Source organism: Dunckerocampus dactyliophorus, chromosome 14 (assembly GCF_027744805.1).
Source record: "Dunckerocampus dactyliophorus isolate RoL2022-P2 chromosome 14, RoL_Ddac_1.1, whole genome shotgun sequence".
NCBI lineage: Eukaryota > Metazoa > Chordata > Actinopteri > Syngnathiformes > Syngnathidae > Dunckerocampus > Dunckerocampus dactyliophorus.
In genome coordinates this window covers 7,068,259-7,087,926 of record NC_072832.1, presented here as the reverse complement: position 1 = coordinate 7,087,926, position 19,668 = coordinate 7,068,259, and positions in this window count along the sequence as shown.

Genomic DNA, 19,668 nt, shown 5'->3' with positions numbered 1-19,668 from the left:
TGTTGAAGAGACAACTTGAAAGGTTGAGTTTGTACATTTTTGCTCTAATAAACGGTGGATAGTTTCCTAGAAAGGCTCATTTATACTCTAAGCTTTTCCTAGAATCATGGACTAGCTTTGCCGATTAGATAAATAATAAAAGTAACAACAAAGTGTTGCAAAATATCTGATTTCATTCAAGCCAAACACTTTTTAACTTCAAACACATCACAGCTTCAAATGTGAGTGCTGCAAGTCCAAACTACTTTCTCAAGTTGTCTAATCTCAGATTCATGGTGTCTGATCAGTATTCCTGGACGCTAGCGATGCTTCCCCTCAGCGAGGTAGACATCAGAGCATCTAGCAGCCAATGGGATGTTTGTCTGCAGCTTCACATCACGGGGAGCTCAATATTAAAGCAGTGCTATCGCAACCAGCCCGAACGCTAATCTGTGATGTTTGTCTGAATTTCACTCAATATTAAAATATGTGTGAATGACAGACGCTCCCTGAAACATAATTATCATCCCACATGCAGGATATTTGGTCCAACATGGATGATAAAACCAGACGAGACAAGACAAGAGAGACATCCATCTGTAATTTTCTACTGTTTATCCTGTTCAGTCTACAAAGTTGACTTGGATGGCAATAAAATAAGTTCACTTCTCTCAAAAGGTCCCATGTTAGAGTATTTTTAAACAATTTTAAGTAAGTCTCAGACGTCCCACAATAGTGTACTGGAAGTATGCTGTCCAAAATCTAGGCTTGATCACATACAACAATGCAACATTAAGGAGTGGCACAGAAGGACATGGATGTCAGCAACACTAACATAGCTATGCGTGTATGTACTTTATTTATCCCACAGCGGGGAAATTTACTTGCGATGCGAGCTACAGAGCTAACGCTACGCTCACATTTTAACAGCAACATCATACTAGGTCACACAGAACATCAGAGTTTGAACCACTGTCACGAAAGATATCACGTGAAGCCTCAACATACGTTGCAAGTCTTCAGTTCCGTGAGCTTCGAAGACAGGCAGTTTTGCTACCGTGTAAACAAACAATGGAAACCTGTAACGTCGATTAATGTTGAGGTTGTACAATTTGGAAATCAGGCAAAAGTGTCTAAATTATACGCCTGTAAAGTCTATCGTAACTACAAATCCCCGTCATGGATTAAATAAAACGGTAACAACTAGGGATGTCTAATAATATCGGCCCACCCATCAGCCCGATATTGGCATAAAAATGGAATATCGGTCAATATCGGTATAGGTTTTTTTTCCCTATGATGAAAGCCGATATCGCCGTTTAAGCGCCACAAGCAACATTGCTGTCGCCATAACAGCCAACACGCAGGATATACTTGAGATGAGGTTTTTCTCAACCATGTTCGGGGTGGCGGTATGTGGTGGCTTGTCAGATCATCGCTAATGGTGAGCAGGGTAGCTCATAGACACTAATATGTAGATGTTGCATCGAGCGCTGAGCCGTACGTCAACATCGCCGCCATACAGGATGTGGCGGCGAAGATGCCTCATTCATGTGCTGCAAACCAAATCCCAGGGAGTAACATTTCACAGGTAAGACTTATTTGGATTTGATAGTATTTGGCCCATAGACTGAATGATTGTAATATCGTTTTGAGAGCATAATTTGCTGACTTGGAAAAAACTGTATTCGCGCACACAATTCATTCATTCATATGTCTGGGGCAGCCATCACAAAATGGCAGCCCTCGGTCCTAGTGCCTCACCCAGTGTTGGCCCTTTACGAACTCGTGACCAATTAAAGTGAATGGGAAATATAATAACATATAATCGTGCTCGCGGACCGATCGTAGCGGCAGTTTGCGGGCGTAATTACTTCAAGTATTACGGTTAACGTGACCGCAAACGCGGTGACGTCACTCAAAATGAGCCAATTAAATTGTTTGTTGGCTTTCCGGGTACCATTACTATTTCCTATGCCGCTAGTCTTCGAATAGAACCATAGCTTGCTCAAAAGTAAAACGTTGATCGAGAAAACCGAACATTTAAAAGTGAAAGACGGACCGGTAATGGTCATTCTTCCAGAATCCAGGGCCCTTCACTGGATATTGGAGCAAAACATCAACATCTCCAGCTGACAGGAGAGTGGTGGAGTACTTCTACCGAAGAGACCTTACTCAGAGGTAAACAATGTACTGGTGCAACTTTTCTGTTACACAGACACTTATTAATTTATTATTTAATTGTTTTGTGTTTTTCAGATAAACCACTACCGTTTTATTTATCTTAAAAATAAGCCTCTTGTGTTCATTCATTGTTTCTGTCATTTGGTGCCACTTTCTTTTAAATGCAATTTAGGTGCCAAAATAAGTGCGTTACACATATCGGTATCGGTTGATATCGGAATCGGAAATTGAGATTTGGACAATATCGGCAAAAAGGCTAATATCGGACATGCATCCATGTCATTACAGTGACATTACAGTATATGACTTGAAGTAGTGGCCATTGATCAAGCAAAGCACAGGTTTGAGGTGGTATCATGTCCACGAGGAAGGATTTTTTTTCTGAAATGCCACAACTTGAAAAGCCAGCGCTTCAGCGCCTCAATTCTCTCAAAAGTGATAGTTTTCTCTTGTTTGGTGTTCATAAACAGGCTCTAGGGACACATGTCACTGCTTGAACATCATAAAAAAGTCAGTTTGGCCCCGTTAACATGTGTATACACAACGCAAACTTGCTTACACTCCATGCTAACATTGGTGTGTTTACGTCTCTCTTGTCGGTGCTTCAGTCAACATTCCAACATCAGCGTCCGCCCTCACACCCCTCCCTGGCGTACGTGGGCGAGCGTTAGTGCAGATGAGTGCAAGCTCTCCACGCTTCTCACATTGTCTCGTCAGGCTTTTTAATTGCCCCCCTTCTTTAAAAAGCACTTGACCTTCTAGGCTCGGCCGTTATGATTGGCTGCCCGTGCAAAGCTCCACCGATTTCAGGGAGATCAACGAAGACGCCAGGATGAGGCAACAAGGCGGAAAAATGATCCGCCACTGCTCAACTAGGAAGTTAATTTAGTCGTATATAGAAGCGGGAGGCAGGCATGGAACCTGTGGCCATGTGTGCAAATATACAGCTTACTGCTAAGCTTTTAGGGAAAATGATATTCCACCCACTCAGTGTTATCTTTCTGGGGGTCATCAGGATACTTATGGACTTTGGGAAGCATGTGGTCCCACTTTGAGAGTCTGGAAAGTCCATAAGCTGAACTTTAGGTGTTTTATTCAGGACATTATTGGAGCATGGAGCTGACGTGTTGGAAAAAGCCAAGTTCATTCTTGACTGCACGATGAGCTTGTCAATAAATAATGACATTTACGTCATCACAGACTATCGGCGGACTGTTCGATTCCCATCTGCACCTGTTGTCATTTGCGGAGAATCTTAACTTTTTCAACAAAGATCATAAAAAGACCATGACAAGTATTACAGCCAGCCATTTTCACGTATTGTGAGATTTATTAACTGATTTTTTATTGTCCGAGGCCGAGTGCCCACGAGAGAAGAAACAAGAAATGTCACATTTTAATCTTGCGAGCTCTTGTGACACCCCTAGTAATTCCCCAATGTAACCACTAGATAGAGCAACTACATTCTAATTGTGCTTACACCCATTTGTCTTTGATGCTCAAAAAAAACAAAGAAAAACAAATCTAGACGTTTAGTCAGCACATTGTGTTTGTCTATTACCATGCATTGACACATACGACAGACTTTTTCATACAGTACAGCTCTCTTTAGACTGTGCAGGCATTCCTGACCTTGCCCAAATTATTACATTTCAATGAGGAGAAGCAACAGTTTGAGACTTTAAGACAAACTTGGAACGTTCCAGCCAACAAATGTCTTCTGGGTGATTCCTCTGTATGATTTCAACATTTTGTGCGTTCATTGTGTTGTCAGCGTTGTGCACATAAAGGCTGGCAGAGTTCATGTCTGACTTGAAACAAAAGCAGCAGAGAGGAAAAGAGTCGCCATTAACATTCAGCATGTGTTCACAGTTGATAATCTCATTGAGCAGCTCACACATGAAAACACACTTGAGGTGCCCGTGGAGAACCGGCTGAATATTCATGCAGGAATGTTGTTGGGATTGAAGGAATCCCGCTCCGGCTCGAGCGTTTCCTGACTCAAACACATTCGGGGATTGAACCTTAACCCGCTGAAGCTGCCAATGATGCTCTTCTCGTTGATGCTCACTTTATTCAAGTGCTACCTATGCACATCAAAAAGCACTAACAGGGAAAGGAGGCATGGTAATAATGATCAGAGGGTATGAGTGTACGTGAGGGGCTAGAAAATGAAGTCTCTTCGTATTCACTCACGTCTCAAAGAGCACTGGAAGGCTAGCTGGTGTTTACCCTTTGACACAAAAGATAAGTAAATACATACGCATCTTCTCATTATTGTTTGAATGCTGAGAAATGCTCAGCCCATGTATGCTTTGAGAGAAACAGGGCTGATTAACTCATTTCAATACCAAAGACGTAGTTATACGTTTTTATCAACCCAAATGCCCGATCCCAAAAACGTATTCATACGTCTTTTACGTTTTTTTTGCACGAGAGGCAAAAAGAGGTGATGACGCAACTCCTCAGTAATGCATTTTCATTTCAACTAAATTTTAAGCTATAAAAACGGCCACAAGGTGGCAGAAGTGCATTTGGTGAGAGCTCTGCAGAGATCATGTGGATGGAAAAAAACACACATTTTAAATTTTTACGCATGCGTGCACACACATACAGACATGGTTTAGTTCCAAATTCGAAAATTGTAAATAATTCATGGTGTTATATTTGGAAATAAATTGTTATTTTGATGTAAAACAACCCCTTTTTTGTGTTATGTTGGTATAGTTGGTATAGTAAGTGAAAGTTATGCTTGAAATGTATCTTTTCACAAAATTCTGTTTTCTCCCTGTTTTAGTAGGAAGCTGATATTTTGCTGAAACTTACCTATGTTCTATCTTTTATTAGGTTCCATGTTTATATAGCCATAGAACACAATATTCTGTGTGCCTTGAAAGATCAGTCAAAATCATTTAAAATGGCCGGTAAGGAAGAGACTGCCTTTTGAAAAATGGCTGAGATTGAATGAGTTAATGCATCACAACATATCACAGCAACCCTCGAAGAATGTGTGTTTATAAACAGAAGTGCATTTGGTGAGAGCTCTGCAGAGATCATGTGGACGGAAAAAAACACACATTTTAAATTTTAACGCATGCGTGCACACACATACAGACTGAAGAATGTGTGTTTATGCCAGGGGTGCCTAAAGAGTTTCACGGAGGGCCGCATACAAAACCTGATTCCGCATTCCAAACCTGACCATGATAAGTGAATTCCCGTAGGATTCCTTATTTATATTTATCTTCATCCCAATACAGATAAGACTAAAGAGATGATCATCGACCCAAGAACAAGGGAAAAGGAGCCGCATAAACCCCTGTTTATTGATGAGACTGAGGTGGAGAGGGTGAAACCCTTCAAGTTTCTTGGCACATACTGTACATCAGCGAGGACCTCACCTGGTCTCACAACACCCAACAAATTATGAAGAAGTCCCAAAGGAGACTGTACTTCCTGAGAAGACTGAGGAAATGTGGCATGTCCACCAAAATCCTCAGTTGCTTCTATAGATGCACTATTGAAAGTGTCCTTACCGCCTCTATCATGGTTTGGTACGGAAACTGTACAACACAAGATATAGGAAGGCACTCCAGCGGGTGATCAAGACCTCACAGCACGTTGCTGGGGCAGCCCTCCCCTCACTGCAAGACATTTATAAAACTAGAATCCTACGAAGAACACACAACATCATCAAGGACAGCACACATCCACAACACTCATTCTTTACACTCCTACCGTCAGGCAGACGCTACAGGAGTTTGAAGTCCAGGACCACAAGGCTGGTAAACAGTTTTTACCCACAGGCCATCAGGCTTCTCAACGAATCACTCACACATGCCGCACGCAACACATGCACACACTCATAACACTGAACATTTTATTGTTGCTTTTAATTTTTTATTGTTGTTTTTATTGTTATTATTCATTTTCTTGTGTTTTCTTTTTTTTTTTAGGGAGAATGAACAGAATAAGAATTTAATTGTGTTGTATAACTACCTGTTTTGCTGTGCATATGACAATAAAACTCTTGAATCTTGAATAAATGGAATATTAGTTAGAGCATAGAAAGGATGTTTACAACCTTCTAAATAATTTTTTTAACATTATTACAACCCTCTAGACATGAACTATGTAACCTTTATACTCGTATTACCCAATATAGTAGACATAATAAGAGTAAACAAGTCATTTAAGACATAAGTAAGACTCACGCTTGTGTGTGTTTCTATAAGTGTGTTCCCGAGGGGAGAAGAGTGGCAGACAGGAAGTGACGTTGTGGGATCAGAGTTGAGCTTGCCGCAACAGTAGACTGTGTTTTTATTAGGGACTATTACGCGGTTGTGAGATCATTCAAACCTCAAACCTGCAATTAAAGCCTTTTTCTACAGCGATCAAGTCTGGAGTTTGTGTGTCTCATCGAACTTTACAGTAACATTACTGACACCTAATACTACATATCTTCAACGTCTTTGAATGTGTCTTCTGAATGCCTTACGTTTGTATTTTATTTAAAAATTAAATATTAAACATTTGCTTAAATATGTTTTTTTTTTAACTAAAAATAGTCTGTAGTCAACCACAAAACAGCATGATTTATTAATGATGGAGTGAAGCCACAAAATGGCAAAGGATGACTGATATTCTTGACCCTTTGTTTACTTGCTAAAACTAAATCCGCGTAGGCCAAAAAATGCTATGTAGTTAAATATATTTACAGGAAAAGCAGCCTCTATTCCAGCTTTGTGTTGTAGATGACAGCATAAACAGGGTGTCCTCAAAATATAGACACATAGGTAAATAACAACTTGTATCTAATATGTAATATAGATATTTTAAAATAATATAATATAGTTTCTTTTCAAAATGTGTGTATTATTTATATATGTAAGCATTATATTGTACTGTATTAATGTTTACATTTGAATGATTTTACTATGTTCTTTATTTTAACAAGCCTCTCGCTCGAAGACAGCTGGGATAGGCTCCAGCATACCAGAGACCCTAGTGAGGCCAAGCGGTGCAGAAAATGGATGGATGGTTGGGTTATTTTCACAATTGTATTCATTCATAAATTAGTTATAAATTCAATTAAACAGTTTTTTTTTTTTTATCATTTACTGTATGTATATTACATGTCCAGACTTTAGGACACTTTGTAGTTTGTAATTGTTCGGATGAGAGGATGCCCACAGCTGGTGAAGAGAAATAAATAAATAAAAAGTAAGATGTGGATGTGATGTTATTGCAATACACAACATCCACTTCATTGCGTCTGTTATGCAGTTAGTGTCTGCAAACACCTGCAGGACTCTTTGAGCAAAGATGTTAATTTATTTCCATAAGCAGCGAATAATCTGACAACTCAGAGCAGAGCATATCTTTGTTGCCACATTACTGGTAGGCGTCGCGTCAGAAGTGGCGCCAGCCTCTTGTCGGCACTGCCACGCGTCAAGTGGCCACTTGAAGGTTTGGGCTGGGATGAGAAATTAACACCTATTTGATTGAACCACTCAGAGTCGCAAATGTAATTCAGAGGCCATGAAGCGACTTTCATTAGTCATCCTGCATGCAGTTAGTGTGTAGAGGGTTGCTAGGACACCGTGTTGTGCAAAGATTACAGATCTTACCACGATTATAGAAAACTAAGTTAGCTTTAAAATGTTCCACATTATTATTAGTAGTAGTCCCATAAATAATCATTTGTAGGACAATTATCGTCCAACAAAATGTGTCATTGTGACAGGCCTATTTTCAACTGTGCAGCTGACAGATAGTTCAAGACTGCATTCTAAGATGTGTAGTGAAGCCTTCTTTTTTTGCAAAGTAGTGGGCGCATACATGGGGCGAACTCATGTAGCTAGGAGCGAGTCAGAGACGGCAGTATGCCGATGAGGAAGGATATTAAACAATTCAACTCCAAAGCCAACCTTTTGAGCGCTTCTTAGAGTTACTGCTTCACTCTCTCATTAAAAAAAATAAATAAATAAAGCTGTTTTGTGGCTGAATACGGCCTACCATTAGTAAAAAAAAAAAAAAAAAAAGCATATTTAAGCAAATTTTACGCATTTTATGCCTAAATTACGCATTTTCAAGCATAAAAATGACTAAGTTAACTGAAATACAAATGTAAGTCCTTCAGAAGATGCAGTCAAAAACTATGCTATGTAGTATTCTACACCGGTCACTAGGTGTCAGTAATGCTACTGTAATGTTAGGTGAGACACACAAGCATCAGGCTTGAATGCCGGAACGACAGGCTTTCATTGCAGGTTTGCACAATAATAATAACTTAAGAATTAATACTTAATAATAACTTAATAATTATCATAATAACAAGGGCTACTGTTGCTGCCGTAATCCACTCCAAGCTAAAACTCAATTCTGAACACCCGACGTCACTTCCTGTCCTCCACAAACCCGTAATAACGATTAACCGTGATAAACGAGGGGTTACCATAATAGGTGGATCAAAACATTAAGCTTATCAATGTGATGGCTTTTTATGAGGCATATTATTCAGCAGCTAAGATACCAAAAAAAGATGCTAAAATAGCTGATATCCACTCTCAAACCTCATGGAAGGATGATAACAGCTTGCCTTAGGGGTCAGATTAGCACATGCCTTGTGTCCATAACACTTTTATGAAAACACAACTGAACAAAGCAGATAATTCGTACCCCGTGGAGTAGTTGTGTGAGTAAAGGTCAGCTCTTTCTCGCTGGCCGTGTCAAACAAGAAAAGGCTGTGAAACGAAGACAAACAGGGATGTGTGTGTTGGCGTTAGGGGACACTGCAGTCGATTCAATGGGACCATTAGGAACACATCAGGCCTACAGAGTGCAGCCTGCTTGGCTAATAGGCTGTTTTCACACTCGCATGATGGAATAATTGGTCGAGTTGTTGCAGGACATCAGCACTATTTTTTTATTTTATTTTACAGGCCAAGCTGTTGCAGCAACTGACGGCCAAAAGTGGATACTTTTGGGGAAAATAAATGTTTGATTTTCTCAGTTTACCCCCTTACAAAGAATGAACAGTCCAGAATTTTTGTGGTAGGCTTATTGTAGCAGAGACACACAGAATGTAAAAAATACAAGGTTATAAATGGATTTGCTTTTGATTGAGGGAAATAAGTATTTACTGTACGTACCAGAAAGGATTCCGACTCCCACTGACCGTGAAGCACTATAGGAAAGTCCAACTAATCTCACCTTGGGTAAAGAACACCTGTGACAAAAAGTCTCTTCATTCACTTGTCCACCATGGAGAAAATCAGAGAGCTGTCAAGGATCAAGACTGTAAACCTCCACGAGACTGTGGACTACAACACCCCCGGTAAGAAGCTTGATGAGAAAGGGACCATTATTGGTGCCATCATTTGGAAGTTAATCATCTAGTGAGGTTGGGATAATTGTGACAAAGGTGAGAGAACAGCCTAGACTTACAAGGGAGGAGCTGCTTAATGATGTCAAAGGAGTTGGGAGCACACTTTGCTGTAATGGTTTGAGATCCTGCTGTGCCCGCAAGATCCCTCTGCTCAAGAGGACGCATGTCAGGCCTGTCTGAAGTTTGACATCAAACACCTGAATGACTAAGACAAGGCTGGGAGAACATGATGTGGACACATCAGACCAAAATTGAGCTCTTTGGTGCTTGGAGGCAAAAAAAATGATGAATATGAGTCCAACAACATTTTCCCTAGAGTCGAACAAGGAGATGGAAACATTCTGCTTGGAGCCGTTTCTCTGACCAAAATCCATCCTGAGATAAGGACCTTCTGATCTCTATGCTTGCCAACAAGGGTTTAGGCTGCAGATGTGACAAGACAAGACAATCCCAAACAGGTCATGGCTTGGTGAGATATCGTGTCTGCATGTAAATCCATGGTGACTCCACATCACTAAATCGCATGTCACGCCATCAGCCTCTAATTGGGTTGTCCTACGAGGTCAGCACTGGTGGAGATAAGTGTTTTTGGGACTGACCCAACAAGCAGGCAAAAGAGGAAGAAGCTCAAAGGGAAGAAGGGAAAAGGAGGATCATTCCAGTTGGATGGATTAGAGGCCGAGCCAAGTGTCAAAAAGAAAAGGATGAGGGTGAATGTTGTACATCTCTCTTCAAGGCTCTGGTGGCTTCATCTGTTTTCTGTCCGCCTCCCTCGACCCCCCATGTGGGGCAGTGCTTGTTTAATCCTCCCCTTTTCTTTGAAGTCAGCCCAACTTTCTCTACATTCTCTTCCTCTTGTCATCTCACAGGCGGCCTTCCTCGCTTCTCCTCGTCGCCCCCCCACCCCTCCGTTGTTGCGGCCATGCATGAGTGCGCCCACCCTGCCAGCGCCACCTGCGGGTAGAGCGCTCCCAGGAGACAACACCTGCGTGAGGAGGCAGTGCTGGGATCAAAGGAGGAGTGTGAGGAGAGAGTAATGGAAAGAACGCGCTATCATCCAGAGCAGCTGGAGATTTTGTTTCTGTGCAAATGTCCCACACACAGTAGCTACTACACAAAGAGCGTATGTGTGTGTATATTATGTGTGTGTGTGTCTGTGTGGCTGATCCGTATCATGCTAAGAAAAAGAACAGGACAAAAACAAAACAAAAAACTTGCTGCTATTTAAATGGAAAAAAGGGTCTGAAGCCAAATGTAATAGTGTTCAGCAGGGGTGTCCGAGCTTTTTCCACCGTGGGGCGCATACCTTTGAAAAATCAAAGGATGCCGGGGGTCACTCTATATATAAAGCATATATACTGCTCAAAAAAAAAAAATAAAGGGAACGGAATTAATGAAATATTCTTATGGAATACTTTTGTCTTTACATAGTTGAATGTGCTGGCAACAAAATCACACAAAAATGATCACTGGAAATGGAATTTATTAACCCGTGGAGGTCTAGGTTTGAAGTCACACTCACAATGAAAGTGGAAAAACACACCAACTGTTGTCTATTCCATTTGCTCAACAGATTGTGAAATTGATTGTCAATCTGTGTTGCTTCTTAAGTGGACAGTTTGAATAATGGTGCGGCACTTTTGACTGAGTGTGAATTGAGTGTTCCCTTTATTTTTATTTTTTTGCAGTGCATATTATATATATTTTTTTATTTTTTGTAAAAAGGCTCAAAACGCATATTTCATTTCAGCTTTTTAATCTTCAAATTGTGCCTTTCGCTCTTTTTATTTTATTTCTACAATGTGCTACGGGCCAATAATAAACAAGTCACGAGCCGCACTGTGGACACTCCTGGTCTACGGTGACAAAGTCAGTCATAAGATCTCGAACCAATATGTGTTCATTACTGAAGAGAAAAGGGAAGGCAGCATGCGCCATCAACCACAGCAAACTAAGAAGAAAAACAGAGGCTTTGCTACACATCTTAAAATGGAGCTCTGCAAACTGTCAGTTGCAGATGTGGGAGCTGTAAGTTTGATCATTTTGTTACGTTGGACAAGTTACAGTGTACAGCCGTGTTACAGCAGTTACAGTTACAGCCGTGGTTCGAACATCACTCCCTCACTCTGGGCAGTTTCTTCAAAAATTAATCTGTTAGTAAATGGTCTCTGGTACGTGGTTGACTAGAGCCTATTATTAGTCAAACATATTTGGAGGAACTAATTGGAGGCTAACTACTTGTAGTTAGTGAGCCTGTAGCCTGTGCATTACAGTTGTGTAATGTGGTATAAAAGAATAATAGGAGTCTAAAGGTGACTATGGGGGTGGTATTTCATGTCTACAGGGCTCTAATAATGTTACAAATCACATTCAGAAAGTCATAAACAGTTTTTCTATACTCTAGTTATGGAAATATTCTATTTATGAATATGAATCCTACTTCACTGTCCTGTTGGAAACAGGGGTGGATGAACACAGCTCATTAGCATTAAAGCTACAGACAAAAAATTGCATGTTCTCAGAAGGGCTTGCTGAAAGTACTTTAAACTGTCTAAATTCCTGCATCAAGGCTACATTTTCAACAAGACATTGGTGAAAATGGTGAAAAATACTATCATATGGAACCTTTAAGTAATATGTACTAACAGCTGTCATAGATGTCATAGCAACAAACAGAAGAGAGTCACGTGCTGGTTTTGCTCTAGTAATATATCTCAGATTTTAGTACATGTTACCTTATTTTTGACAAGGATTACGAACATATTAATAACGTTCTGAAAAAAAAAATCCTAAAAAGCCTTGTAGCCTTGCAGTGCTGTTTAGCTCATCCATCCATCCATTCAAAATAGTTCCACATGATGCAGTACACAAACTACAAGCACAGTAGTAAACGTTGAGTCACAAAAATGTGATCTGTATTATCTGTATTATCTATGATGCGGGTGTACTTAATTTTGTGTACCGTGAGTGTCATGATGTTGTTGAACCATGTGCATGTACCTGTTGTCCCACTAAAGTCCAAATATTCAAATGAAACTTAAATATTACACCTAAGAAGCACATCAGAGGTTTTTAGAGAAAGTCACAAAAAAGTCAAAGTGCTTTGAGACGAGAAGATGAGCGTCGGGGAGGCAGATGAAGATAGACGAGGAAGATAAGGGAGGCGGCGAGCAGATGAGACGAGAGCAAGACGATGGCTGCACTTCAAAGAGGCAGCACGTTGAAAAGTGGAACACCTTTTCATGGAGGACACCTACTGAGGGACGGATTGGTAGCTGCCAGGGAGGAGGAGCAGGAGGTGAGGAAGGACAGGTGGGCCAGCTGAGGTAACAAGCAGAGGTGGTCTCAATCTGGGGGCTGATTGTGTTTCCACACCAATTTCAAGCACTTTCAGTCTCTCACTGCAGAGTATCTCCTGTATGCAGCTGCGCACATTTTTACATTGCATTTCTACACCACCTTTACTGCTTTTTAACCTTATTCTTCCTGCCTCGTGCACAACGTCTGAGGGAAGATCTCACTCCTTTAGAGCAGTGGTCCCCAACCTTTTCGACCCACGGAGCGGCTTGTGTTCCCACAAATCTCCCGCGGACCGGGGGGGTTCGTACATTATAGCGATCTAATTTATCTTATTTATAATGTATTGTGTAAAACTAAGACATGAATAACATCAAATTAAAAGCACAAAATGAATGCCGACAGAGAGAATCCGGCCACTTTTTAAAATAAAACATTAAAAAAAATGAAATAATGGAAATAATTTTTTTTTTCTGTGTAGCCTGGTACCAAATGACCCACGGCCCGGGGGTTGGGGATCACTGCTTTAGAGAACTAACCCAATAAATTCGTTTTTTTATACAGTAATGTAATGTAATGTTCTAATGCGATTAAAAAAAAAACTTGCCGCAGGCTGCACTTTGGACTGTCTTAAAGATTCAAGATTCAAGATTCAAGAGAGTTTTATTGTCATGTGCATGGTAAAACAGCAGTTATACCATGCAATGAAAATCTTATTCTGTTCATTCTCCCAAGAAAAGAAAGAAAACACAAGAAAGAATAAGAACATAACAAAGCCTCAAACACTGCACAAAAGAGAATAGATGTGCAACATAGACACACTTCTATATCTTGCGGGGATGATCCAAGACCAATTGCAAATTTTGAAAAAACCTGAGTAACTGAGACGCCCATAAAAATGTCTATCGTGTCGAGGCGTCACCCTCCTCCCGCTCCATACCCTCCTGCGTAGCTTGACCTTGATACTCTCCTCCAATCTCAGATCAACATTTGCAATAGAGTGATTGTTGCTTTTATTAGATTAGATACAGCTGCAGAACACTTTTTCTCTTTTCAGTTGCCACTGTTCACTCGAAATGAAGGAAGATAAGATAAATATATGGTAGCATAAGCCAGCCTAAAATACAGTACATACTCGAGAACAGGGGTCACCAGCGTTTTTTCTTGCGATGGCTACTTTTGGAAAATGAAAATGGCCACGAGCTACTCATTTTTGTAGAAATGATTTTCATACCTTATTTCAACCCAAACAGATCAAATATGCTTGTTTTATCAAAACATTCACAAAATGCTGGTATCCACAACTCACATTTTATGTTTCACAATACTTTTCTTTCTAGTGTTCTCACATTATTAACTGAAAACCTGAATGAAAAGCAGGCTTGCGGGCACCTCATGTGGTCATGGGGGGCTACCACGTTGGTGACCCCTGCTTTAGAAGCACAATCCAGGTTTAAGACCTAAATTTGCCCCACACACTTATTAAAAACATTTAATATGATTAAAATGTAATACAGTCGTCCCTTGTTCATCGTGGTTAATTGGTTCCAGACCCGACCGTGATAAGTGAATAAGTGAATTCCGGTTTTATAAATGGAATATTTTCGAAGATCGAGGATAGAACACCTGTTTAAGACCTACTAAATATGTTTTTTAGCATTATTAGAGCCTTCTAGACATGAAAGAACATTGCTAGAGTCACTGATACAATTCCATCCATCCAACCCTTTTCTATGCCGCTTCTCCTCAAGAGTCACGGGGGCATGCTGGAGCCTATCCCAGATGACTTGGGGCGACAGGCGGGGTACTCCCTGGACTGGTCGCCAGCCAATTGCAGGGCACTTATAGACAAACAACCATTCACACTCACATTCATCACTTTTGCACGTGTATTACCTAATTTAGTTGACATAATAATAGAAAACAACACGTCTTGGACATAAATAAGATACGACATACACTCATTTTTTTCCATACAAAAAACAAATTACCTTGCCTTTTTTAATTTGAATTTTATTGAAATTGCAAACATTTTTCATATTTTTCTCATTTTTCAACATTTTGAGTGTGGCGGAGCTCAGTGGCTCTGTGCTTGACAGTGCAACCTAAGCCTACGCCTAAGCCTACCCTAAGTAGTTGATCGCAGATACACTGAGTTTTCAGCACTAAGCGCCGTCAGACGTTGATCAAATAAATATGAAAGTGCGTACTGTTCGATACAGGGGTCACAGTTCGGTACGCATGTGTGTCCAACGGTTCGATTCAGATACACGTATTGTTACACCCCAAGTTTTGACCAATAATAGGCTGTATTCAAACAAAAAATAGTGATAATTTATTAATTTTTCAAAAATTTCAAGAACTACTGAATGATAAGATTCAAGAGTTTTTTATTGTCATGTTATAATGAAAGATAATAGATAGAAAAGATGTGTTTTCTGCACAATTTGATTTCTGCCTATTTGAAAAAGCACAAATGGACTATCCACTGTAAAAAAAAAAAAAAAAAAAAAAGATTAAAAGTACTTTTTTGACCAAAAATCGACTTTGCGGGAACCTTTGCAAACAGTGGAAGCCGTTATCGCTGCAAAGACTCCACATTTTCTTCACTTGCTGTATCTGTCCCATTACTTTTGTCCATACCGTGTATTTTACTACTACCTGAGTGGACGACTTAAACTGAAAACCCATGCAACAACTAATAAAAAAGGTGTGTACTGGTTGTTCTGTTGTTTTAATAAAATAATCTGTGACAGCACATTAGCCTTTCATCACTTTGTCGCACGCTTCTTCTGGTCCAACATGTGATACCACAGCACAGGATGGTCTTCTTCTCCCTTCTAATTACAATATTGTAATTCTTACAAAGCCTTTCATCAAACACGCATCATACGAAATAGCACCGTATCCCCACATTGCAACACAAAGATTTTGTTCACAGGCATAAAGTGCACCTAATCATCAATTATGACCCAAAGTAGCCATATCGGCTCAGCATTACATCACCCTCCTTTACGACCAGGTGACATTACTTCTCAATGCACATACAAACGGTGTGGCTAAATGGCCAACATTCACACACTCACATCACTGATGCTACTCAAATATCGCATGCACAATGAACTCTCACCTGTAACAACAGAAATCAGCACTTTGTCGCACGCTTGTTCTGGTCCAACATGTGATACTGCAGCACAGGATGGTCTTCTTCGATGCTGAAGTGATGCACATTTGGCAAGGCGCCCCTTGTGGCGAAATAGTGTTATTACATCCCATTTGCTATGATGTGTGTGCAGGTTTATGGAGAAGAGTACATATTTACGAGCGCAATAACTGTTCAGTTTACATTCAAATAAAAACAAAATGCGTGGGGGGGTGGCTTTCCTTATCCTTACACAGTTATTACTGTGAGCCCGTACATTTCCTTGCAAATTTAGCCCATGCTGCAGGTACATAATGTATGTGTGTCAAACCTCGTCTTTCACATGCCGTACGTGCAGGTGTACTACTGTAACTGTCCAGTTCCCACATGCCATACGTGCAGGTGTACTACTGTAACTGTCCAGTTCCCACATGCCGTACGTGCAGGTGTACTACTGTAACTGTCCAGTTCCCACATGCCGTACGTGCAGGTGTACTACTGTAACTGTCCAGTTCCCTGTGAGCTTGTGAGGCAGCCACGGTTCATTTAGCGGCCCTATTAGAGTATGTATGATATCAAAATAGGCCATAAGGTGGTTGAGTGGTTCGCATGTTGGCCACACCGTCGGGAGATCTCAAAGATTTGTGTTCGAATCTCTATTGGGCATTTCTGTGTGGCGTTCTCCCCGTGCATGTGTGGGTTTTCTGTGGGTACTCCGGTTTCTTCCCACATTCCAAAAACATGCATGTTAGGTCAATTGGTTCTAAATTGTCCATAAATATGAATGTGAGAGTGAATGGTTGCATGTGCCCTGCGATCGACTGGCAAACCAGTGTACCAGCGTACCCCGCCTCTCGCCCAAAGTCACCTGGGATAGGTTCCAGCATACCCGCGACCCTAGTGAGGATAAGCGGCATAGAAAATTGATGAATGGATATCAAAATATGCCTGCAAGATGCAAGAAATGTAATGACCTCTTCTTCCTCTTCCTCTCTGTCTGCCAAAATAAGAGCAGTACATGGTGTACGAATACCATTTAGAGCATTCCAGCTGATGTATTTAAAAAATTAAAAAGACAACTTTCTTTCCACAGCGTAAAGTTTAGCAAAGGACACGGGTAGAAGTACTGACTTGACTCTTTTTCCCCCCTCTCCTTTTGATTTAATAATTAGCCTTTACGGGACCCCCTCCCCCGCTGCGAGCCGTCACCGTTCCTGTGCCGTCTTTCTAATGGTGCAAGACAGAGGAAGGGGTCAGTAGCAGTTCTTCTCCTCTCCCTGCCGTCTTCCACATGACCTGCCTGATGGGAAGCGACAGTCGTGCACAGCGGACAACTACAACAGAAAAAAAAAAAAAAAAGGAGCATGGTGGTGCATGGGTGTGGACTGGAGATCTGCAGAGAATCATCTTCTCTTTAAGGACACAACATGGTTGACTCCCTGGCAAGACGACAGATTAGAATAGCAATCAATAGAGCGCAGACCTCCACCAAGGTTGAACTGTTGGATAACTGTACTTTATCTAGTATTTGTGCGACTACACTGGGACAAGTGGCGATTTACGCAATCGGCAGTGTGAGCTCCGAAAAGAAAGAGGCAGCACAATACAAGTCAAGTTATGTCTGATCAAAAATATTATGTACTACTATTACTAGTGCTATAACGGTACATGTATTCATAATCTGATTTTTCAGGATGGAACATTCGTATAACAAATACAATGCAGCCCAGCCTTTGGCAAGCAGGACTCATGGCCTGCAATAGTGCCAAAGCTTTAAATCTCCTTGGGAACACCTTGTCTTCCCAGTGAAATATGTGAACGGATGAATAAGAGCGGATGGTTGTGCTGCCATTGTTGAGCAGAGCTGGGAAACACAACTACAAACTATTAATTCTGCATTTCAGCCAGTAAGTGAAATAATCATTCTCACTGTTCAAACTCTTACTGTCTTACTCTTACTTGTTTGTAGGAGTGTCCTCACCCGATATTGACATCAGATATCGGGCTGATATCAGCAAAAAAAAAACAAGTATCAGACTATATCGATCTGCATCTAAAATGACAGATATTGGCACTTCAATACATGCAGTTGATTTCGGACTCTGCCCACGCACGTCTACAGCAACGTCCAGGTAGAGGCCATGTGATCACAACAAGCAGGAGTGATGTCAGCCGTGTGGCAGTATTTTTTGTTAAAGTCCAAAAAAGACGTTACAGCTGAGTACAAAACTTGTCACGCACAAGTTGCCGGTGATGGCACACAATCGGGGAAGTGGCACATTTGAAACAGCATCACACGGGAAGCTCTCATGGGACAACAAAAAGTCATTAGCTATAACAGAAAAGAGCAAGCCCCTCCTTTGGGACGCTTCCATTGTCACCCACACAGCCAAACTGCACTGTTTTGTGCTTGGCGGAGGTAATAAAATGTTGACTGTTGAATATCTTCGCTGTTATTGCTCCACTGACTTCCTTCTTGGACTCCAGGCAGCCCATTTTAAGAGCGTCTCGTAGGTTTGGGTCTGACGCCCAGGCTGGTTTCATAGTGTGTGGCCGTTTGAGTGCTGAAAAGACTTTCAAATTGCGTCTATATAAAGTTTTGCCACAGAAATTGAGTCATTTTGTGGCGACAAGTTTGCAATCAAGCCGCAATGAAGTCCAACAAAAGCAACTGTTACCAGTCATCGTAGAAGAAAGTGGGACAACATGAGCATCATCCATGGAGCCAGCAAGCATTTAAAACAACATTTTTTTTCTCTCCCTTTTGTAGAGAAGGAGGACATTTAGAAGAAGCTCAGGTTAACCATCGGCGCCAGCTCACAATCCCTCGCGGACATTTTCTATGTCCAACTCAGAAACAGCGGGCGAAACCACAGCTTGCTGGAGGCATTACAAATTCCCATCTGGACTGGGAATATTCCACGATCCCCTCTGGGAAGACGCTGTGTGGACCAGGACAGGGAGGGTGCTCAAACTGGATAAGCGGCGGAAAAAACGGATGCATGCTTTGTCTCCAGTTTCACTTGTGATGCCATACTACGTACATTTGACTAAGGCCCTGTCCACACAGGAATGCTCATGTGGTGTTTGTTTTTGGCGGGTTGACATTGCAACCACACAGTGTCGGGTCAGTAAATATTCACATTCACTCAGGAACGGATCACTGGGTGAAAACGATGTAATAAATAAGGCACACATGTGGCGCTGTTAATAGAAACCATGTGACACACCAAAACTATAGAAAAAGAAAGAACGCATCACATGAAGTCCGTTGTCTAATCCCCTGACCTTTGTCCAACTTGACAGGCCTGACTATGCAGTGCAATTACTTCAGCGAGGCAATGGGGAGTATAAGCCAAAAAAATATCAGGGGAATGTTGACTGGGAGCCATGACAATCGAAATAGTCAGATGGTATGTTAACTTTTCGGCAGCAGTACACAACCAGTTAATTCTGGTCATGCCTTCTCAGAAAGTCTCAGAGTTTTGCTTGTTTACGCGACAACAACAAGACGGCGCTATCAGATTCTCCAACTCTGGATGTCGTTTTCAACAAATACTGTTTCAGGGCACCCAGAACCCCATTGCCGTGTGGAGGAAAGGCTGAAATGATAAAATACTGACCTGAAAAATTTCCGTGGGGACACGCCCTAAGATATTGTATATAGCGTGTGAAT